This window comes from Gopherus evgoodei, chromosome 2 (assembly GCF_007399415.2).
Source record: "Gopherus evgoodei ecotype Sinaloan lineage chromosome 2, rGopEvg1_v1.p, whole genome shotgun sequence".
Classification (NCBI taxonomy): domain Eukaryota; kingdom Metazoa; phylum Chordata; order Testudines; family Testudinidae; genus Gopherus; species Gopherus evgoodei.
The window spans coordinates 22,479,907-22,504,475 of record NC_044323.1 but is presented as its reverse complement, the minus strand read 5'-3'; the positions used below and the strand labels follow the sequence as shown (position 1 = coordinate 22,504,475).

General features: G+C 41.0%; 1 protein-coding gene across 1 annotated transcript in view; it reads left to right on the top strand.

Annotated features, from left to right (window-relative positions):
• Positions 1 to 318: 318 nt before the first annotated feature.
• LARP4B (La ribonucleoprotein domain family member 4B) overlaps positions 319 to 24,569 on the top strand; it is a 104,937-nt gene continuing 80,686 nt past the window's right edge. The window contains 1 exon segment of the mRNA XM_030550134.1: positions 319 to 667. The gene's annotated coding sequence lies outside the window, so the exon portion shown is untranslated.

The following is a 24,569-nucleotide window of genomic DNA, read 5'->3' as shown; positions in this document are numbered from 1 at the left end:
AAAGGGAGGTAGCGCGCCCCAGTGGGGAACACTATGACTAGTTCTCTGTCCAGCCCGGTCCCTTTAATTTTTCGGGAGGCACCAGCAGCGAATGAGGGTGAGGGAGCGCTCACATTCCTCCGGTGGGCGTGCTCGGGGGGGGGGGGGGGGGAAGGGAGAAGAATGAGAACTGGCCTCCCCGCTCCGCGCGCTCATTTACGGCCGATGACGGCACCTCGTCACGTGCAGAAATGCGTCATCCCGCGCGCGGGGTCCGTTCCGCCAATCATAGGCGGCTGCTGCGGGCTGGGGAACCTTTAGCGACGGCCAATATCTTCCGCTGGCGAAGGCGGGACTTCCGCCGGGAGCGGGTCTCTCATGCGAGCGGGGTGTTGCTGCTTCTGGAATCAGAGACGTTTTGGGCCCCAAGTCCCGCCGCCGCCTCCTTCTCCACGCCCCCCCTTCCCCGCCGCTGCCGCCGCCTCCTCCCCCGGGCCCCGCTCTCCATTCTCCTCCTCCTGGGATCCGGCAGCAGCGAGGCCCTGGTGGTGGCGGCGGCGGAGACAGGCCCCGGCCCCCGCGGAGACCCCGGCAGGAGTGAGAGGCCCCGCACACCCCAATAGCGGCCCCGACCTCAGCGGAGACGCGAGCGGCGAGAGGCCCGGGCGGCAGTGGCTGTTGGTGACAGGTGAGTTCAAGTGGCCTCCCCGGGCCCCCTCCCTCCTCTTGGCCGGCCTCGCTCCCGCTCCTCCCCGGGATGCGACCCGCCACCTCCTCTCACCGGGGAGGCGGCCAGGGCCGCCATCTTCCTACCCGGAGATTCCGCTCCTGGGGGAGTTGGATCCCGGCACCGGGCACTGCTGGTTGCGGCGAGTACGAGCTCCTCGGTGTGGGGCCGGGCCGGAGCCCCGAGCTGTGTCGGCTGCTCAGACCCCCGCACTGCAGCTGCCCGGCCTCGCAGAAGAGCGCCCTGCGCACTCCCCTACCCGCGGGCTGGATCTCCGCGCCTGGAGCAGCAGCCAGTCACTGCCTAAAGCGGCTCTGCCTCCCCGCCGTAGTCTGGCCTCCCTGACCGGGAGTCTCAGCGGAGATCTGGCCCCGCGGCAGAGTCGCTCCCTTCGAGGCCAGGATGGGGTTGGGGGTGTTGTGTAAAGACACGAATAGCTCCATAGAGCTTTTGCAAAGCGTCACAGCCCTGCACTGCCCTTGGCGGGCGGGCGGAGAGGTGCGGTCCTTGCCCCGCTTAGCCGGCAGCCTGAGTGGGACCAGGTACAGAAACAGCACTCCCCTACTCAGCTAGGCGCTGCTACCTGGATTCCTGTAGGCATATCTCCCCCTGGACACAAGGAGTTAACGTGCCTAGGAGCTTCAAAGACATGTATATGAACAGGTCAAAAGAAGGACCAGCAAAAAGTATTGCTTTCCATCAAGTATGTTTGTTCCTCCATTTGCTGCTCCAGCAAAGTTTTTCCTTCTTTATTTTAATTTGTACAGATACTCGAAATTACTATTCAGTGTTACAATGCACATTAAGTGTTCAGTGCTTTCAATCATCGTGTTGCACATAAGTCCTATGAGGCAGAAGAGTATCATTATTTCTACTTTGCGGGTGTGGAAATTGAGGCAAAGTGAAGTTGAGATTTGCCTGTGGTCACAGGGAGAGATGGTTTCAGAGCCAGTTTGAGTCACAGGTGGGGTTAAAAATCAGGAATTCTGACTTCCAGTTCATTACTTGCTCTTCTAGATCATGTCTATGGTCTAATTTTGCTGGCCTTCATCTGAAAGCTCCGAAACATTTAGCTGAGAATCTAACTTAAGAGAAGGGGATTCCACATTAGATCCCTTCATGCAACTTTTTCCAAACTTCACTTTGTGCTGTGAATCTGATTGGGCCTTTTAGAACTACTGTTATTTCCCAAATAATAATTTTTTTTTCCAAACTTACCTGTGGAGTTCTATCTCCAAGGCTGTAAATCTGACATGTCAGCTACTGTACACCTTATCAAATCAACTTTCTAAGAAAATGTGTTCTGAAATGTAAAGTTAATCAACTTACATTCATCAGTAGTTTCACATCTTCGCTATTAGAATAAGACTTTAGCTTTCTAAATGTTGAAAGAACCTGAGAGGTGTACAATGTAAAAGGTGCTTTATTTTCCTATATAGTGTATATAGAAGTGGATATTTTTCTCCCCCGGAAATGCTGCAACTTGTATTGTGGTCTCGATTTCAATAATACAGTAAAATTTTGAACATTTTAATTGGTTTAATATATCTGGAATAAATGATTACCCATATGGAAACTTAAGTAAAAAAGCTAGGTTAGTGTCTTTAAATCCATATTCGAACAAGAAAATGTTTGTGTTCCCACTTGTGCTAAAGTTTGTGTTTTCTTAACTATTAGTGATATATTTTCAAGGTATATCATAAGTGCATTACCACCTTAAAACTTCTAGTATCTTTGCCTTGGTTATTCTTGTCTTCAAATTCCCACACTTATATATTGAAAAAGAAGGCTTGCATAGGAATGTTCTGTAACTCGTTAAAAGCAAGCGATACTTCATATTGCATGCCTTTATACAAGAATACATGTAGAAAGGTATGGTTGGATCTAAATATCAGGGTCATGCATCAGTTGAAATAAATTTGCTTCCATGGTTTCACAATTGAGAAATTATTTCTAACATGGAGGTGTGTTAGAGCAGGACCCCTATCTTCCTTTGAGACGCTGATTATTTAGGTCATTCTCAGAAGGTATCTTTAAACTTAGGAGAATAGAGTTAAATATTAACTACTTGCCTTATTTTACAGAAATGAAAAGTAAATAATTTTGCCTAAATTAAATGTTTTGTGAACTGCAGTTCTTTGTCATCATTTTAAATCTCACAACTGATTTAAAGCCAAGCCCTATCCCCAGTTATGAGCTTAATGGGCATGGTAATTTAATGATAAAATTTATAACTGTTATATTAAATATTGAATATTTAGCTGGTAGTAACTCTGAAAATGTGATATGCTGAAAACATGGAGGGAAGGCATATTCACATAATCCACATAAAGTATTTATAATCCAAGCCAATGACAATGAAAGGTGGCAGGAAAAGGGGTATAAAGTACAAGTAAGGTGATCGGATTTTGATGATACATGTCTTATCCAGTTAAAAATAACCAAGGGACCTTTAAACTGAATAGATTTCTCTCCTATTATCCCTCCACCATTCATCATCTTTATCTCCCCAATTTGATTCCAGTGTCCTTGTACCACTTTCCCTACCTTAGACCTTTCCATTTTTCATAAATTAGCAGATAGCTTACAAGAAAGAAGTCAGTCACATGATCAACTTGTTTCTTGTATTTGTCCTGGAAGAAACAGGTCTTGAGGAAGGATTTAAATGGAGAGGGTAGTGGCCTTGCTGACCAGCTCAGGTAGGATATTCTATGCTGTGGGAGAGGACTCGCAAATCAAAGCAGCAAGACGGTTTATAAGAAAAGCTAACAAATGAAGTATCAGTGCTTGGCATCACTGGCAGAAAGAAGATGGTGTAAGAGACAAGGTTGAATAAGCAAAGGAAACATATTCAAGCTTGGGAAATATAAAACCATACTTTTCAGGCGTGATGCATCATTAGGGGAGATGTGCTGTCAAAAATGATAGACTCTAAAGGGGATGTTACAGTATTTTGGTTTTTTAAAATATATCTTTAGGTGTTTGGTACTAGTCAAACGTGAACAGATACAAATGGTCCTTGTTTTTTTTGTTGTTGTTTTTGGTTTTTTTAAATTCCTATATATGCAGACAGTAATGTTAAACTAACAAGTCTTGTAGCTGTCTTACTCCCTGTACAGAGTCAGAACATAGGCACAGCTTGGAAACTAAGGATATTACAAAATGGCTAGAATTCTAAGGAAGAAAATTCCCTGTCCTCCCCTACAGTTTTATAAGAGGTGATGATAAAATGGGTTGACTGGGAGAATTGTGTAGAACAGCAATAAAAGAAACACTTGAAGTGAAAGCCTAAGAGGACATCTAAGCAGAAGAGTTTCCCAATGCAGGCCATGCTCATGCTCACATTAATGTCATTGTTTGTTTAGTTAATATGAACTAAACAAGGCATCACATTTCATAAAACAGGCAAAGTCAACAAAGGTGATAGAATAAATGGAGGAAACTGACTTAAAAACTTAAGCTCTCAAGTAACACAAAATTAATTAGCTGTTGAAAATAAATTAGCTGGTGTATTACTAACTTCACTTTGTCAGATTTAGCAGTTACAAAGTTCATGAAGATACCTGTTCCTCTTCAGTTGAAACACTGAGGTCCTGTTGGAAATGCTCCCTTTTCCTCTCTCCCACTCCATATCTCCCTAAAAGATAGTTGAGAGAGTTCTGACATAAAAACTAAGTTCCAGACAAGATGAAGTCCCATAACTTTCAAGCAGCAAAAAAAATTGAAGGATTTTAACATACTTACCATTGGAAAAAGTAATTGACCCCAAATATAAAATTGGATGGCATTTCAACTGGCTGGGTGATAAATTAATTGTTGGATAGTTGATGGAAACCCAAATAATTCAGTACTTGGCATGTCTTGCAATGAAAAGAAGAATCTTTATATGATTCGTGATTAAAATTTTATCTGAGCCCCAACAGTTAACAGGAATTGCTGGAAGGGGCTTATTTCTTCTTTTACTGTAAGTTTCTAAATTTTCTGCTTCCCCAGTAACCCATCACTTCCAATGAGAGGATACTAATACGCTGATAATTTACCTTAAACTTTGACTTGTACAGTTCTTAGTGGAAAGCCGTAGAATACTTCAGGGCAGTGCTATTATCTTCACCTCTTTTGTATCCCTACTTCCTCTTTCACTGTTTTTCTTCCCCTCATCTCCTCTACACTTGTCAATGTTGTCATCTTTCCTGTTTGATTTCTCATTTTTAGGGGGTCTCACACTTGGTGTAGAAGTGCTCTGACTAATGAAACCGTGTGATCCTAAAACAGTTTAAGTCTGAAGTTAAAGTGCTCATGATTACAGTTACTTTGTGATGTGTGCTGCTGCATGTTCTTCCATGTTGATCTGTGTGTGTTCAGGATGGCAATTTACTACTAGTTTGGATGCCAGACAGAACAGTTATTATATGGTAAGCTTCTTGGCCTTACACTATTTAAGTGTACTTGCATTGAGGAGGCAGTGTTTTGGCACTCTGATTGATCAGTTTCTCCCTTATCTTTGAGCCTGTCTTTTCCACTATTCATCTGATTGTGGAAGGCTGGATTGTTCATGTTCTGGAGCCTGTCAATACAACTCCTTAATGAATAGTTGAATAATTTAATATATAAGGAATCATATGTTCATAAGATGAAGGGATTGCCATCTCAGCATTTCCAGACCCTGTTGGTGCGCAAGGACCTCTAGTCTGTGGAAATACATTTTTTTCTAGATTTCAACCCGGATTGCTCTCATGGCAAGCCTGGAAGCCAGAAGTCAGGTACATTCATATCTGTAACTATTACTGTTCTAAATGTCACTTTTGGGTTCTAGCCTGCTGCAGATAACTTTTATGCTCAGAGTTGCTTATCCATTTTGAGCTGTGTTAAGGAGTGCTTCCTCTGTTGATTTTTCTCAGAGGAAAATAGTACATATAAAAATGGTGGTAAATATAGGCTTTCTGTCTGGGGGAAGGGGTTAATGGAGGCGCTTGAGTGCCAGGGGGCTTAAGCTGTTTCATATACAGCTTGTTCAAGAACTGACTAACTTTGATAGTAGTTGTAGACCTCATAACCAAATTGTGTCTAGAGCATGTTTGTTTGTTTGCTTTGGGGATTTTCCCCTTGTCAAATGCTTAGTAGGTGCTAGGCTCCTCAGGGTTTTGTCTACTATATTTAGTTGTTGGCTGTGTTGTGCTTTGTTTGTTCAGTGAATAACACTATACTTGGATATGTTCAAAACTGTTGTCAAAGAAATGACAAGGTATTGCTTTTAAGAACATCAGCCATTAAAAGTGTTAATGGAACAAACTGGCTGAAACTGTATCCCTGACCAAATAGGGGCAAAGCTACTAACTCATTTTTAAAGTAGGATTCAAAATGTAATTATTTATAATTGTAATTATAATTGTTTTATCATGAATGTTATAGGTCTTTAAAAGCCATTAATTTCTTCTCTCCGTGCCCAATCCATAACTAACATTTTAAACTAATTTTTCCCTTTTCTCTAGAGTCAAATTGTGCCCTCAGACACTCACTCATAACTTTCATGGCAGTGGAAGATCTGCACACGTATCACAGGGTGGAATTTGTTCCTTACTGCTTTTCTTTCTCTCTCTCTCTCTCTCTCTCTCTCTCAATAATTCATCATGGTGTTCCCCCTAGCTGCTACTAATACATCTTTATCAATCCATTTTCTATGTCTTCTCAAAGTGAAGTGCTGCCATAAGGAAACAGTGATGAAAAGTAAATATTTTACCGAGTCAGCACATAATTGTATCTATCCAGCTGTGCTGGGTGTGAACTCCTGCTGCTGGAAAAAAAATTACTTGTGGATTTTATCGTTCTAGGAAAGAGAGAGAGAGATAGAGATAGATATAAGACTTTTATGCAACAGTGGTGTTTCACTGGCGGTTCTAGTGATGTAAGATATTTCCAAGCACTTCGTAAGCTTAGGATGTTGCTAGTCTAGCGATAAGTCTTGAGAAACAAGATATTAATTAGTTATTTGTGGTGAGTGACCTTTTTTTAACTAATTGCTTCATCAGACACTTCTGTTACAAAGCTTATTCTAAAAATTGTCTCAGGAGACCTTATACGGAAGTTGCAGTAAAACTAAAATCTTTGTTTAGTATTGGTACTCCATAATGATACTTTTACAGGTTAGGTGCTGTCTCAGGTTGCCCCACAACGGAGCTTTGCTAGTGCTGACCATTGTTCAAACAAGGAACAGATGAATCAACAGACCAATGTCCAAAAGCAGTTTGCTTACTCATACCCAGTGGCTGGAGGGTTTTATGCTTAAATGAGTCAATAGTGCCTTCTTATTTCAAAATGTCTCACTCAAGAAATCAAAAGAACAGAGTAAAATTAAACAGACAGTTAAAATGAATGTATCGAACTTCCTGAAACAAATTAATTATGGCTGTTAAACTGAGTTATGAGAGATACACCTCTACCCCAATATAACGCAACCCCAACGGATCAAAGTAAGTTTGATATAATGCGGTTTCACCTATAACATGGTAAGATTTTTTTATTTTTTTTGGCTCCTGAGAACAGCGTTATCAGAGTAGAGGTATATTGTGTTTTGCCATCCTCAGGTGCTTTTTGAGAATTACAAGCACTGTGCCTACACAGTGGCAATATTTTCTCCATCATCACCAACAAAACTTAGCCATTAATTGATAGTCCTACACACCAGTTCATAGACAGGAAGTGAACGGTAACTTTTCCAGTTAACACAGCAATAAAAGTGGGCAGAACATAATTCCCCGCAATAGAATTTGACCAGGACTCTGGGATTGGTGTCCTTAATCCTGCTTACATTGCCATCCAGTTTCTGATAATTAGTCATGTTATGCCTGAAGGATGGCACAGTGAAGTGTACTGTTCTTCCTACTCTTATTCTAGGTAGCAGAGAATAGCACTTCATATTTTTGTTTCATCTAAGTATTCACCTGATACACTTTGGCTTGTGACATTTAACAAGATTATCCAAAGTGTTATGGTTAGAGCTGGGTAAATAATTGATTTATTTTTCTTCAGTGGCTGAACTGAAAAATCCCTGAAAAGGTTCGTTTTGGTCAGGCAAAAACTGATATTTTGGTTTTTTTTTCCCCTCACTGAAACGAGAAACAAAATTAAATTGTTTTTTCATTTGTTTTAATTTTGTTAGTGTTGTGAACTGTACATTTTTAAACAAGTCCATCTAAATTTCAAAACATTTTGAAACTAAGTTTCGTTAAATTGTAATGAACAGCTGAAACTTTTTCAATTTCTTTTTTCATTTGTTTGTTGGGTTGAAAACTGTTTGTGAATTTGACAAAGTTTTGGGCAAATCAAAAATGCAGTGAGGAATTGGGGGGGTGGGGAGTGGTAGGAAATTGAAAACATTGAAGTGGTTCACTTAGTTGCCCCAGAACCACATTTGTGGATGAAAACTATTTGACCAAAAATTTGAGTTCTCATGCTCATTTTATCTTGCTCCATAGTACCAAGTTATTGACAAGGTTTCAGAGCAGAATGGTAATGTGTGTTGTGCCAAAGTATTTTGACTTGTGGGGAACGTTAAGGGGGTATTAGATTTGAATCCAGGCCGAAATTTTGGAACGAGTCCATCCTTTAACAATGAGCAAAAGAAACTCAATTACCAGTAGCACTGATTCCAACAATGCACCACAAGTATGACTGTAAGACTAACTGTAAATAAAAGTGCACTACAGTAGGTGTGTTTCATGTACCAGTTGGCTTATTTTTAAAAGGTGGTGCATTATTGTTATGTTTTGGGCTGGCGCATGGATTAGTCACCAAAAAATAATGTTGACGTGATCAACCTCTGAGCTATTTAATTTATTTTTTGTCAAATATAAAATCTTATCTAATCATGCTCAATAATTCAAGGTAGAATGTCCTAAAAGTGAGGAAAATGGGAAGTTTAATGAACGGACATTTGTGACCACTTGAAATTAGTATGGTTTATGAAGACTTGGATCTTGCCTTTAGGACATTGACAAGCATAAGCTAAAAGATTCTTGAGTTGCATTGGAAAAGTTTTTAAAGCAACCTCCAGGGAAACTGAGAAGGAAACTAACTTCAGATTCTCCTGTATAAGAAATGTAACCTTTTTTAATTAAAACACTCTTGAGCCACATTTTCATTGAAAGAAACTGGTTCTTAAGAGGTTTGCCTTTCATTACCTTCACTATCAATTATATTTGATCTGGCTCATAGTATAACTCCCACTTGGGTTTTGATTGTGTCAGCGCTTCCATTTTGCTGTCATGCTCCAAAGATCTGCTCTGGTTGAGGAAAACATGTTGTGCCAGTACTGCCGTAGTTGCCCTGCTATATGCTCTGCTCAGTCTTAAGTCTAGCAAATATCCCAGTGACACTATCTTTTTTGATTGCCTGTTTTAAAAACATTAAATATATATTGGGTATTAAACAAAGCAGGCCTTCAAATTGGATGGCTAACATCACTTTTTTAGAAAACATGATGAAAATTGCAAACTACATGTGAAGGTTAGAAACTATTTCTCAAAGCACTAAAAATCAAATGACCTAACGTCTCAAACTTCAGTGAAATGTTTTTACTTAGATAAGGAAACTGCTTGTTGTGGGCTCAAAACATGCAGCTTTCGGATATATATTTCTGGTTTTTTAGACTATAAGCCCATTAGGATCAGTTGAATTAGACCAGACTTTTAACCTAAACCTTGGTAGTGCCCATTAAATTAACTTTATAGCTTCAAGATTAAACTTTCTGTCTTGTCTAAAGCAAGAGGCAGTGTTCCAATCAAAACCTTGGTGTAGTATCTGGTTCATCAAGGGAAGATACTATAGGCAAAATGTCAGCCCAGACTTAGACTTCTTTCTCTTTTGTTGTTGGGTTAAGTCATGCCTTTGTTTTAGTGGTTTATAGTTGTATTGCAATATGAAACTACAGTATCATAAACCAGAGGTTTTCAAACTGGAGGGGCAGATCCCTGTGGGGGGTATGGAATATACTGGGGGGGGGGCATGAGAAGCTTTGGGGGATGGGGGGAACTTACTGCGCACATTTTACCCATAGCAAGGAATAAGCTGATGCCTCAGGACCTCTCAGGTCCTCAGATAGTGCTGTGAATTTGACTTTAGATGGCACTGTGCATTTTGACAGTTCTCTGTTAAGCTTGCATAGCATTTTACAAAGTCATTGCTATCTGTAGTTAATCCATTTGCTACAAGGCAGTGTGCCCATTTAATTGTAAGCATGGACCACAATCACAGTTTTGCTTTTGCTCTTATTACAATGGATTGTTGGCTCATTTGTGCAATAGTGTGGGGGTGGGGAGGAGACAAGTGAATCAGAAACTGAAACTGATTTGAGAGAAGCACTGCCACAGCCATTGGTATATGTATTTGTGTTGCTGAGGGATGGTAGGTTACTGTAAACTACTACAGACATGAAGATGGGGGGCATGCTCATATAAGTTTTGAGAACCACTGTCATAGACTCAACTAGTAGACTTGCATTCTGAGAAGCTAAAGCAGGGGTAGGCAACCTATGGCACGGGCACCGAAGGCGGCATGCAAATTGATTTTCAGTGGCATTCATACTGCCTGGGTCCTGGCAACTGGTCCAAGGGGCTCTGTTTAATTTAATTTTAAATGAAGCTTCTTAAACATTCTGAAACCTTATTTACTTTACATACAAAAATAGTTTAGTTATATATTATAGACTTACAGAAAGAGACCTTCTAAAAAGGTTAAAATGTATTATTGGCACGCAAAACCTTAATTTAAAGTGAATAAATGAAGACTCGGCACACTACTTCTGAAAGGTTGCCGACCCCTGAGCTAAAATACACTTCCAGTGTACTCTCATTTCCATTTAAACTTAAAGCAAGTTAGGGTTTTTTTGTGCTAATCACAGTTCTCAAGTGGATTTACCTTCTTAAAAAACTAAGATTGCAAAAAGTAACATTAATTCCAGTATATGTCTCCTTCACAGTATTTCTAAGCTCTGGAGCTTTAGAAAGTTAATGGTGTATTCTGTGGTTAATTTGGATCTGTTGGGTTCTTGTGGATACTTGTGATTCTGCTGCAGTCTCTGATGTGCCCTGGAAGCTTTGGTGTCAAGTATCAGAGGGGTAGCCGTGTTAGTCTGGATCTGTAAAAGCAGCAAAGAATCCTGTGGCACCTTATAGACTAACAGACGTTTTGGAGCATGAGCTTTCGTGGGTGAATACCCACTTCTTCAGATGCATGTGGTGGAAATATCCAGGGGCAGGTATATATATGCTGGCAAGCAAGCTAGAGATAACGAGGTCAGTTCAATCAGGGAGGATGAGGCCCTGTTCTAGCAGTTGAGGTGTGAAAACCAAGAGAGGAGAAACTGGTTCTGTAGTTGGCAAGCCATTCACAGTTTTTGTTCAATCCTGAGCTGATGGTGTCAAATTTGCAGATGAACTGAAGCTCAGCAGTTTCTCTTTGAAGTCTGGTCCTGAAGGTTTTTTGCTGCCACCTTAAGCTTGCTTGCTAGCATATATATACCTGCCCCTGGAAATTTCCACCACATGCATCTGAGGAAGTGGGTATTCACCCACGAAAGCTCATGCTCCAAAACGTCTGTTAGTCTATAAGGTGCCACAGGATTCTTTGCTGCTGGAAGCTTTGGGTCACTCTCAGAGGTAGTACTGGCATTCTTGTCCTTGGGGCCCATGTCTTGGTGGAGAGAGCACCAGAGGGTCGTCTTGCATCAAACTGGCATGTTTTAATTCTATGGGGCAATGAGTACCTTAAACTTCAAGTTGAAAACTATTCTCTTCTTAGAGTTTCTAGTAGAGTTCTCAGTATTGCAATGAGTACATTACCAGTCATCTTGGTGGCAGGAAACGGGAATAGTGAGGAAAACTTTAATGTCATCTTTGTAAATAAGGAAAAGGAAGTCAGATATAGTAGTTACAGAACAGGGAATCATTGAGTTCACGGTTCTAGTCCCAGCTCTGCTAAATTGGCTGTGGCTCTGGGAAAGTCACTCTATTCTATATAAAATGGATAAACCTTCTTGCCTCCTTCAAGGGTGTTGTAGTGAATCACTGCATCTGTTAAAGGCTTTGAGTCCCTTCCAAGGAGCTCTAGAAGTGTAAATGAAATATTGGGTGATATTGGCACTGTCTGTAAACATTGCAGCTCCGCCATTTATTTTGAGGACTGCAGTGTAATTTTTAAAGTGACCCTATGTCAAAACCCTGTTTGCAATGATATTAGTAAATTAAGATGTACTGTATTGCTTAGCCCACAAACATTCACATTTCATATGTTTTTCAGTTTCAAAAAACTTTGTGTTACTCAGAAATAGGAATAAAGCCTTGTGTTACAAGTCAGCAAAAGTTTCAATATTAACATGAAAGCTGACTCCCATGACTGAGTTGGTAAGAAACATAAGCTGCTTGCGTTGGCTATCTTTACTTCTGTAAAGTGGAGAGGTTTTCTTGTAGGCTTATTGATGCAGCAGCAGTCTAGATGAGCTACTTTAAGAAATAGTTGGGTTCTAGATGGGGTCATAGATAATTGCTTCTTGTGACAGTAGAAATATAGAATAGCATTAATTTTCTGGACTTCATCTGCATATTTGAAAGAGAGAAGTATGCAAACAGTTGCAGAGGTGAGGTGAAAGACAAACTCTGTGTAATCAGACAGGCCAATGAAAAAAGCAGCCCCCTCCCCCTTTTTTTTTGTATCTGGGTCATCGGTAAACACCTTCAGTTGTCAATTATAGTTTTCCACTGCAGGTAGAAAAAGTTACTCAGCTCTAATGCGCAAATTTTCAGACTGTGGACACTTACTGCTGAAGGCAAATTTCAGTCTTAAGATTCAGTAGCTTTCTAGAAACTACAACTCTTATCATACCTTATAAAATCTTTGTCCTATATGCACTTAGATGAATTTCCCTTTCATGAGGCTTTTCTTAGTCATGTGAATCTCTCATCACCTTCACCTGACCACTAGGAATAATAGCCATGTGAAAAAAATGTAGAGAAACTTGTCAATTCCTCCCCCCACCCCCCCAATTCACTCTTAGCACCTGGAATTTTTAAAATACTATTTGGTATTTCATGCTATGATTTTATAGTTTTGCATATACAGTGACTGAGAAATAGAAGAACAAAACTACCAATCCTGCTGCAAGTGTAGAATCTTTGAAATGCCCAAGTGTAGATTTCTGTGTGCGGTGGAGTTTTTGGCCTTAAGTGGTGAGTTTTGTTAAGCCTCTCATTGAACCTTTTTGTTAGGTCATAGGATCATGTGTGAACATGACTGTTACTTAAAACGGCTGACTAGCTTGGAGGGCAATACCGCAAAGCTGTGAGATTACTTAACTGCTGTCTCCTTAAACTGTATTGTTTGGAGCACCATGTGCATGTGTGTATAAATAAATCCAGTTCATATTTCACTTAAATCATTAGTAAACCTATAAACTTTTGATGTGACTAGGAGGCTCTTGTTAGCTGTTTTCTGAACCACTTCTGCCTAGGAATTTAAATCTTGTGAGGAGCCAGTATAGACAGTGTTTACATGGATGTAACGCAACCATAGCCCTCCATCAAGTCCAAGACAAACTTCATTTTTTCTGTTCCTAGAACACATTTATTTCTTCTAGTCAATGTGCATTGATAACTTGTAATGCCTTTCTGTGTGCATACTTAAAGGGGCAGGGATGGAAATGTTATGCAGTTTGTAATCCAAATGGCCTTCATGGAGACTACGAAGGCCAGAATGTTGTAGCAATTGGGTGTTGGGGAATTAATTGATTCTCTTTAATGTGGTCTTGAATTTTTAGTAGAGCTGTAAAACCATTTTCTTTCCTCCTGTATAAATGTGCTCTCCTTAGCTCTGCTTTAAAAGCAGGACTTGTTCATTGGTGTAGGAAGAGCTAGCATAGCCATTTGTGACAGTTGTAGGCTTCAAGTGCTGGAGACTATCATCTCTCTGCCTGTTCTTTCTAGGCATATGGCTGGCTAAAACTTGTTGAGGAGCTTTGTTTTAGATTTGAAATTTACAAAATGGCACTTTGGCAAAGGATATTGAAATGTGTAGACATTACAGTGAAACTAGACAGTCTTTCAGGGCTCTTATCAAAGTGTTTATCGTTTTCTTCTTTGGAGTAGGTGAAACAATTAAAAAAAAAAGTTAATACTTATCTAGAGAATTTTAATAAATGCAGAAAAATCAATTGATTCCGCTCACCTGATTCTGGCTTTGTAGCCCTTGATCACTGAATGTGTAGGCATTAATAAACTATGGCTTCATCTTCAGCAGGAGACACCTGTTTTCCACCCATCTCCAAACTTGTTGTCAACAGGCAGTTATGCAGAGCTCTACTTCAGGATGCTATTCAAACACTAACTACCCCCCTTAGCCTGCGAGGGCACCCGAAGGGGGGAGGAGATTTTCACACTCCCCCGTTGGACTCTATCCCCTGAGCCCTGAACCCACCAAACCAAACTCCACTATGTGAGGGTCGCCCTATCCTCATCACTCAGCTCGCTCCTTTATTCCCAGGACTGTCTGTAACCTGTTTGTATGAGCGATGTACCCTCACTGCCTCCCGACTGTATCTTGATCTCACCCACCGTTCACCCTGCATTGGGGACATGACAGACTGTATATGGTATATGCTGCCCAATACCAGAGTACTGACCCCTCCCCCGTAGTCTGTATGCTATCCCCGATGAAACAATAACTGATGCTTTAAACTCTCTGTATCGTTTATTTTCAAATATTCACTAATAAACATTAAAATCTCTGTTTGTACAGAATGAAAACTAATGCAGAGATTAACTGATTACTTAAGCAGACCTGGGGTTAGAACTCTAAAACACGTAACTCCCAACCAGAGGTTGGCACCACCATGTTGCATGACAGACACTTGACAAAATTACCGTACTTAATGATGGACATTGGGGGAGAGGGGAGGGTTTATGTCATTCAGTCATTCAATGTTCCTTGAAAAATTACCACAGATCTCAAAATTTTTACCACAGACACTTGTGTCCATGAACGGATATGTTGTTGACCCCTGCTCCCAACCTTATGGTTGTTCCTAGACTATGGTGCCTTTTATTCAGACACATTTTGAATCAGAAACAGAAGAACAGTTAAGTGATCGCTGACCAACTAGGTCACTTCCTTAATCTCAAGTGAACTCCTGCATTGAAACCGTTGTGGGAATTCTGCACCCCCCTGAGATGACTTTGATGTTGTCTGACAGGGAGGCTTGGCATCTGCCCTGCTGCACATAGCCCTTCAGAAAACAGCAGAGCAGTAGCAGAGTGAAATGGACTTCACTTGTGTCAGTTTCACTCTAGAAGTACTATCACCCAAAGCAATGTGTACAGTGCTCTGCTGCTGCTGAGGATGCTCCTTTTGGAGAGGAGGAAGGATGAAACAAATCCATATATCTTCTTCCCATCTCTTTTTCTCCACCCTCACAAATGATGTTAATTTTGTTTGATTTCTTCATTGTGCGCCTAATAACAGAAGAAAACACTTGTGCTTGTAACGCCTGCACAGTTGCCCAGCTGACAGGAATTGCGTCAATTAACTCACTGCTGTTCTCATTGGTGAACTGCTATTGGCAGGGGCAGCAGTAAAATTAGGGAAGTAGACAGTATGGGAGGATATATTGTCACAAACTGTGTTCAAAGGAAAGTGACAGCGTAGTGGTGTTGTGACTATTTGGGATGCTCTGCCCTTTTGTCTGGGGCAGCAGAGGCTGTGAACTCTTCTTCAGAGAGAGGGAATTCTTGGCCTAGCTTTAGCTAGTTGTTGACCTAAAATGAAGACACTTGCCTAGGGTGTGAGAAGTCTAGATGTGAAACTTGAGCAACCCTCTGTCCTCAATTAGAGGATTATTTAATAGTAATAAAAAAGTTAGTCTTCAGGTGAAAGGGATATTCCTTCTTTATGGAGGGACTCTGGGTGTGAGGGTTGTATAGGGGACACTGACAGACACTCCCTTAATGTAGTATTTCAGATTCTAATATCTAAACCATATTCTTACATTTATTCACCTAAATTTACGTTATTGCTGATTACGTACGCTGTCATATGACTTTTTTTAAAAACAAACTTGGTATTTGTAGATAATCTAGGTGCTATACCGAGATGTACAGACACTTTTTTCTCAACTTGTGTACTATTTAATTTTAACGTTCACTCTAATGAAAATTTTAAATCTGTTCTCTCAAGCAAAAAGGCAAGAAAGGGACCAGTTCATACAGACCACAATTCACTCTGCCAGTGTGATGTCCGGTAGTACTAAGGAGTGTACCCGTGGCTGGCAAGAGTTACAGCGCGTGTGTTAAATTGGCTTAAACTTACATTGCCTTGCGGTTTTATGTCAAGTATATTATGTATAGTAAACTTAATTGTTTAGCAACTTTTTGTGAATCATTATGTACACGATCTTCTGTGTTTTGTCAGGCTTGAAAACAGACTTAGCTGAAATAGCATTGGAAGCAAACCTAAAACTGCTTATTGCACTTGTGTGTTTTCCTTATGGACTTCCAGGCACAGAGTGTTCTTCTCAGACACCTTACACAACTATGTGTATAGTCTCATCCAGGCAGTTCTTTCTTTGACATAATCTTCTGGGTCTCTGCACCCAAAGGACCTAAGTATGGCAGTGTTTCTTGGATCATAGACTTGGAAATCTTGAGTGCATTGCCTCCAGAGAAGGATGGGGTGCACAGCCTTGCAATATGATTGAAATTAACATATAATTCAATGCACTAACACCTTTCTCCTGCTTCTTTTTGTTTTTAAATGTGGCCTGCAACAGAGAACCTAAAATTGAGCTAACTGCAGACATGCTGAATACGGCTTCAGGTGAGGATGGGTTTCCAAACATAATTAACTTACTAGTATATTTTATACTTCTTGGTCTTGTAAAGACTCCAGCTCCGCCTATGTTTGCTGTTGGTACTTTAGAATGTATCCATTTGAGAAGTCAGGCACACAACTTGCTGCATCTCTGAGCTTAAAGGAGCAGGACAAGGTGCATTTTTTTTTTTACTCATTTTTCCAAGTACTACAAATCTACCAAAATACCAGATTCTTCATAATACACATAATAAATAAAGGAGGTTGGGATAAAGGGAGAAGAGAGGAAGCAACATATCTATCTTCAGCGTCTGCTTTGATCATAAACATCTGAAGAGTCAGCCTGAATTGCTCTGAGTTTTTCTGGCATTTCCTTTCTGTGGAATGCCAGTTTATTAGCTGTGCGGTCAGCCATGTCGCTGAGCCAGTCATCAGTGTTTGGGGACAGACTTCTCCATTTTTTGCAGGATTAATCTTTTTAGTGACCAAAGCTGTGCAATTGAAACCAAGATGTCTTGTTACTGGGTAGCTTCCAGGTATCAGGAATGTATCCAAGAATGAAATTTAGCATCTAATATAAAATTTGGTATGAGGTAAGTCAAAGGACAGACCTTCTTGATACAGGGGCACTCACAAAACATGTGACAATGTAACACTAAGAGTTACATTTCTAACAGCAGTCCTCATTTGAGGCCCATAACCATTAGCCTATGTGTGTGGGGACCAGTATGTTCAAAAAGCCATTTATGCTGAATAAGATTTCCTCTCAGGTCTATAGTATTTCAACATTAGATACAATTGTATTCCATTGAGTTGGAGATAGTTCTGTATCCAAATATCTGTTCCAATCAAATCTCTAACTGTCAATCTTTAGCAGAGTTTTTCAGGCCAGAAAATGATAAAAGGATGCAGCTGGCTGAATAAATCCAAGAAGTTTCCTCCAAAATAATAAGGTTCTGGGACTCCTGGTGCATACAGGCCAAACACATCTGTCATTAAATGCTTTAGCTGGAGAGATTTCCATGCTCCAGGGCATGGCAAGCCTAATTGTTGCTGAAGATCTACAAGTGGCTTAAATTGATCATTGTTAAGGCTACATTTTAGTCACAGGTACTGTTAGTAAAAGTCCAGGACAGCTCAGGGACAGTAAACAAAAATTCATGGCCTGTGACCTGTCCATGACTTGTACTATATATCCCCTACCTAAAACTTGGGCTGGGCAGCCTCGGGGGGCGGGGGGGAAGCGGTCTTGGGGGTGCCACTGGTGCAGGGGTGTGTGTAGTGGGGCTGCCAGTCCCACTATCTGGCTGCGTGTAGCAGCTGGCATGTTCCTGCAACTCCTGGGAGGGGTAGGTTGGGGGGAGGGGGGGCTCTGCACGCTGACCCCACCATTAGTACTGGCTCCACAGCTCCCATTGGCCAGGAACTGCAGGAATGGTGCCTGCAGGCAGGGGCAGCTCGCAGAGCCTCTTGGCCCCTCTGCCTAGGAGCTGCAGGGACATCCAGCTGCTTCCCGGGAGGCCCCCTGAGGTAAGTGCCCCCCACACCCCAGCCATGAACCCTTCTCCCACACCAAACTGCTGCTGGCCCAGGGGCTGACTGAGCTGGTCGGACAGCCATGGAGCCAGCTGCACCAGCTGCTGCAGAAGTCACAAAGTCAAGGAGTCTGTGACAGACATGCAGTCTTAATCGTTGTCAGTTATCTACGACACAGTCATCATTCCCCTCTCTCCAATCACTCTGTATCAAGGTTTTGCAGTTGACTTTAAGGCTAGGATTGCTCCATAAGACTGCCTCTACAAAGAAGAATGGATGGAAAAAGAACTTTGTCTCCAAATTTGACCAATCTTGCCTTGCAGCTATTATTGTGTGAGCTCCGGAGCTGGCAAATCAGTAATAATTCGATCCTACAATGCCTGAGGCAGGGGAGATAGTATACCAATAATTTAGTCAATCTGAACCCAAGATAGGGTCTGTGAGGTGCTATCTAATGGCCATAAAGATGCCTGGCTTAAAAAAAGGAGAGAATTTGCCAGGTTGGAAAACAAAATCCTTTGAGATGGGGGAGCTATAATTTATTCAGTCTAGATTTCTTCCCTGCACCCCAAAGGAACTTTCTTAAAATAAATTTGAGGAATAGAAATAGGGAGACTGCTCAGGACATTCAGAATCTGGGAAGGACATTGAATTCAGCGGATACACGGCTGGGGCGCCAAAAAAAAAAAGGGGGCTCCAGCGGCGCAATCGATTAGCACACAGTACTTATGGGGGGAGGGATAGCTCAGTGGTTTGAGCACTGGCCTGCTAAACCCAGGGTTGTGAGTTCAACCCTTGAGGGGGCCATTTAAGGATTTGGGGATTCTTCTTGCTTTGAGGAGGGGGTTGGACTAGATCTCCTGAGGTCCCTTCCAACCCTAATAATCTATGATTCTATGACATAAACCCTCAGTTTGTAGGGCAAAATTAATATACTGAAAACCAGTCTCCCTAAAGTGGGCAACACTTGGGGTTCTATATTTAACTTAGAGATTTCTTGAATATTACTGGGAATCAATATTCCTAAATATTTAATGCAAGAGGATTACCATTGAAAGTCTAAATTTGATGAAAACCCTTTGGGCATATATGTTAATGCCTAAGATTTCTCATTTACCCCCAATTAATTGTGTGTCCTGATTGATGTCCGAACATATTAATAGTGGTTAGATTAGGAGTAGCAGTATCAGACTTAGACAAATACAGCAGCATCACCCACATAGAGCATGAACGTGGTCTCTCTTTGACCCATTGTATTGGGATGGGCATGTTGATTTGCCTGGATGGAAATGGCTAAACATTGTAAAGCTAAACAAACAGAAGAGGAGAAAGGGGGCAGCTATGCCTTAGACCTCTCTTGAATGGGAATAAGGCAGAAATAATACCATCGGTATTGCCTGTAAGTCAGGCTAGAGCAGTAAAGCTCCAAGCAATAAATTGGTTATCAAATCAAAATTTTGATATTACATGAATAAAATAGTCCCAGGTTATGCAGTGAAAGGCCTTATAATCAACTAAAGAAATGACAGATAAGGATTCTTTAGAATCTCTCAAAGCAGCAATAATATCAATTGACACACATTATCTGAGCCATGTCTATTACAAAGGAGGCCTACCTGATTTGTGTATAACATGAGAACTTTGTCCAACTGCGTAACAAGCTTTTGCTTAAAGTCTTAGTATCAGAGTTGATTAAAGAAATTGACCCATAATTACTGTATATTCCAGGGTCTTTTCCAGGTCTAGAAATAATTGAAATTACAGCTTCTCTAGGGTTTGGTTACACTTGCAGCTGTACGGCGCTGGAAGTTAAAGCTGTCTTCGTACAGCTGCGTAAGGAAAGCTCTGCAGTGTGGCCACACTGACAGCTACCAGTGCTGCAGTGTGGCCGCATTTGCAGCAGTGTTGGGAGTGGTGCATTATGGGCGCTATCCCAGCATTCAAGTGCCTGCAACGTGCTTTTCAAAAGAGTAGGGTGAGGGGGGAAAGATTATGGATTTTTGGACCTGACACTGTCAGCTCCCTGCCTTGCAAGTTCTGACCTCTTCCCCCACCCCTCTCTCATTCACTAAATGCAAATAGCCGCCTTTGTTTTTTTCCTCACAGCCCAGATAAGCAGCTGCTCTGAAAGGGACCTCCTCCCCGCCACCCACCGTGCTGCTTCTCTCCTCAAGCAAACACTAGCTGTGGACATTCCAAAGGGGTCCCCCTGCCTGCTTCTGCTCGAGCAAACAGTAGCTGTGTTTGTTTTTCTGATAAGCAGCTCTGGGAGCCTCGAGTTCACAACAAAACAAAGTGTTATCTTTACTTAAAAGCATTATGGGAAGGTTCCGGAGGTCAGTTACAGCTTAGTAAAATTAATCACTGTTTACACTGGCTCCCCAGCACTGCAACAGCAGCACTGTTCTCTTTATTCCTCTCGTCGAGGTGGAGTACATGCAGCGCTGTAGCCAGGGAGATACACTGCTGTATTAGCCTTGCCAGTGTGGACGAGGAATAAGTTGCAGCGCTGTAAAGCCGCCACCAGCACTGTAACTCTCAAGTGTAGCCAAGCCCCTGGAGTGGTGGGAAAGTTTTTTGCTCATTCGTGGCCTCCTTGACCATATTCATTAATCTAGGAGTCAAAGTTTCAGAGAACTTTCAGTAAAATTCAGTAGGGAACCAGTGTGTGCCAGTCGTCTTTCCAACCCTTTATTTCTTTTTAGCCTTGACCAGTTCTGTGATTTCTAGTGGGATGTCTAGAAGTCCATTCTGAGAGTTATAGATGAGTAGCATGGACAATCCGCTAAAATAGTTACTAAGTCATCTTTACCAATACCCTCTTCAGCTAAACATAGTTGTATTTAAAACTGTTTAATTGTTTAATACCTGACTGTTGTATATAATTTGTTAGCCTTTTGTTCACGTTTATGTGCCAATAGCTTGCCAGCTCTCTCACCAGATTCCCAGTAAACTTGCTTCAAACAAAATAATGTAAACTCAGCCTTTTGGGGCAGAAGTTTGTTGATTTCATACTTTTTTAATGAGGGTTCTGAGTTTCTTTAGGGAGAAGGCAGAAGCATAGTTTTCATCCAAGATCTTAATTCCCTTTTCTAAGGATATCAATTGTGTGTTCTCTCCATTCTTTTTTATAAATGTCACATAATAGTTGATAGGATCTCTGATGAAGGCTTTAATGGTTTCCCAAAATGTGGCAGTGGTGAAGTAATGGCAACATTTGTTTAAAGGAAGAAGAAAAATTTTTGCTCACTGGAGTTACCAAATGATATATCAAATTTCAGAGGTATTCAATCTCCACATCTTAGTTGGAGGGTACATACCTTGTAGGCCTAAAAGACATGCATAGGAGCGTGGTCAACTATAACAACGTAATAGTCCACCACAATAAGTGATGGAATTTATCAAGTCATAATAGTAAGAAATAGTCCAATCTCGAATGTGTTGAATGAGCTGCTGTGGGGAAAAAAAAACCAACAAAAAAACCCAACCAAAACAAAACTGGGCAATCCTAAGGACAAAAACTATAATTATCATATATCTTGTAAGCCTGAATCAGCCATGTTATATATGAAGGACTTGACAGGTATTAGTGGTGTTATATAGAGATGGAGAAATTTATCAGACTGGATCTAGTTTCATTGAAGTCTCTAGCTATAATAATTGGATCTGACTCATGTCATTTATATTCATAAAAAAAGTATCAAATTTTGGGTTCTCTCTGTTTGGCCCATAGATTGGCAAAGATGATTACAGAATTCCCAATTTTAGCCTTGAGGACAGTGCGTCTGCCCTCATTGTCAGACCTTGTGCTCATTGAACTTTTTATGTATTAATGTAGCAATTTTAGAATGAAAGCAACTAAAAAATTAGGCCTACCCAATCTCTGTTCAGTTTGCAATCTTCAAGTTCTGTCAGGTGTCTCCTGAAGCATAGCGATGTCAGCATTCACAATGAGTACATTTTGTGATAGGGTTATTAAAACCCTTTATATTCCAGGAGACACGTTTAATTATGGGTGCCTTCACTGTTAAAATGTACCAGATACAGTATAAAATCAGTTTGTGAATAAATGAGAAAATGCAAATTTTCTTGAGCAGTGTATGGTTCTTGCACAGCTAAACAGCAAAAGTTATATAATCCAGGGATAGGGTGTTGCTTTCTGGTATATATTCAGCAGGAGTGGGAAGGGAATTCCTAGCATGGGAGGATAAAGGGAAGGGGGGAGAAAGAAGAATTACATAAGTTTGAAAAAACAAAATGGAGAAGATAGTGGATAGAGAAATAGACATTAGTACCATACAATCAAAAAAAAAAAATCTGTTTAAACATCCAAAATACACATTTGTCACCTGTGGGGTGAGGAGGATGGCTGCATGAGGTGAAACTTGGAGACCCTCAGAGCCCCTTGGGCCCGAACATTACAACTATAGTAATCATCTTTTACCAACAGAGCCTTGATACATTAATCTAAAAAGAAGCACCATCTAATAAAGCAATGAGATTTGCTTTATTAGATGGTGCGTCCTTATGGACGACTACTTTACACAATGCGCAGTCAACCTGTGGAACTTGAGGGATATTGTGAGGGCCAAAAGCATAACTGAATTCCAAAAAGAACTGGATAAGTTCATGAAGGATGGGTCCATCAGTGGCTATTAGCCAAGATGGTCAGGGATGCTGTCCCTAAATGTCTGACTGTCTGAAGCTGGGCCTGCATGATGAGGGATGGAACACTTGAAATTGGCCTGTTCTGTTCATTCCCCTCCCTTCTGACCATTGTCAGAAGATGAGATCCTGGGCTAGATGGACCATTGATCTAATTCGATATGACTGTTATGTTCCTAACAGCTCCTTTTTTTCCCCTTCTGGATTTCTGCAGTATAAGCTCTTTAGTGATAAATTTCAGGAACTTCAGTCAGTGCCCTAGGCTGACCTTCTGGAACTTGTTTGGGGGCAAGGAACTGGTGTGCCTGAGGTATATCAAAACAAAAATCTTAGGGCATGTTAGCAGTTTAGGAACAGATTCAGAAGGTTTACCTTTCTGTATTCCCACAATCCTGATGTTATATTGCCATGAATGACTTTCTTGATCAGTTAGCTTGGTCTTAATAATCCTGATATCATCCAGTTCTTCATAGTCTGTAGTAGTTTAGTTTGAAAACATCATCCACTTCAGAAATTTTTCTGCTTCACTCCTCCATCTGAATAGAGCTTGTAGTGCACTATGAATCTCAGTCATGGTGTTCTGTAGGGTAGATGCAATTACAACAGTATCTGTGGCTACTGCTTGCAGGATCGCCATCCACTTACATTCCATCAGGCTCAGGCAACAGTTTGTAGAAGGTGAGAAGGCTGATCTCCTTGGGGAATGGAAGAGGGTTGAAGCACGGTAGAGAGGTGGTATGCTTTCAGATTTTGGAGAGGAAAATGCTGAACTAAAGGACATTTTGGGAGTTTCAGTAGTTGGATGATGAGGGAGACAGTGTTCGAGGATTTTCTGTGGACTGCTTCAGAAATCAAGCAACCTGTATCCACTTTGGTCATAGTGCCCTCTGGTGTCTAATTTGTTATAAAAACTAAAACTTCCATATGCAAAATCTAGTCCCCATATGCAAAATCTAGTCCCCTGGGCTGGGCATCTTAATGTATTAATGTTTTTTTTGTTCTTCCTGGAAATGGTGCAGTCCACAGTGATTCTGGAACTGGCCAGCAGTTCTGAAAGATCTAAAACTAAAGAAAATCAGTCTAAAATTATTTGTGTGCTGAATCCTGAGTCTGGTTAGTTCCAGGGTGTAAATCAGCTTAAATGCAGAACCTGTTTTAAAAAGAACATTAAAGGCACACTGTCAACTTAAGTCGTAGATTCCAAGGCCAGTGATCATCTAGTCTGACCTCCTGTATAACACAGGCCATAGAATAATTCCTCAAAATAATTCCTTAGAAAAACATCCAATCTTGATTTAAAAATTGCCAGTGATGGTGAATCCACCATAACCCTTGGTAAGTTGTTCCAATGGTTAAAAAAAATTTAACAGCGAGGGTAATGAACACCTTCCAGTCTGAATTTGTCTTCCTTCAACTTCCAGACATTGGATCATGTTATACCTTTCTCTGCTAGATTGAAGAGCCTATATTAAATATTTGTTCCTCATGTAGATGTTTGACTGTAATCAGCTCATCTCCCTTAACGTTCTCTTTGTTCAGCTAAATACTCAAGGAGCTCAGTCACAATAAAGCATATTTCCTAATTGCTTAATCTTTCTCGTAGTTCTTCTCTGAACTCTCTCCAGTTTATCAACATCCTTCTTGAATTGTACACACCAGAACTGGACACAGTATTCTAGCAGTGGTCACATCAGTGCCAAAAACAGGGGTAAAATAATCTCTCTACTCCTGCTTGAGATTCCCCTGTATTGGCATCCAAGAATTGCATTAGCCCTTTTGGGTACAGTGTTGATTTGGGAGTTCATGTTCAGCT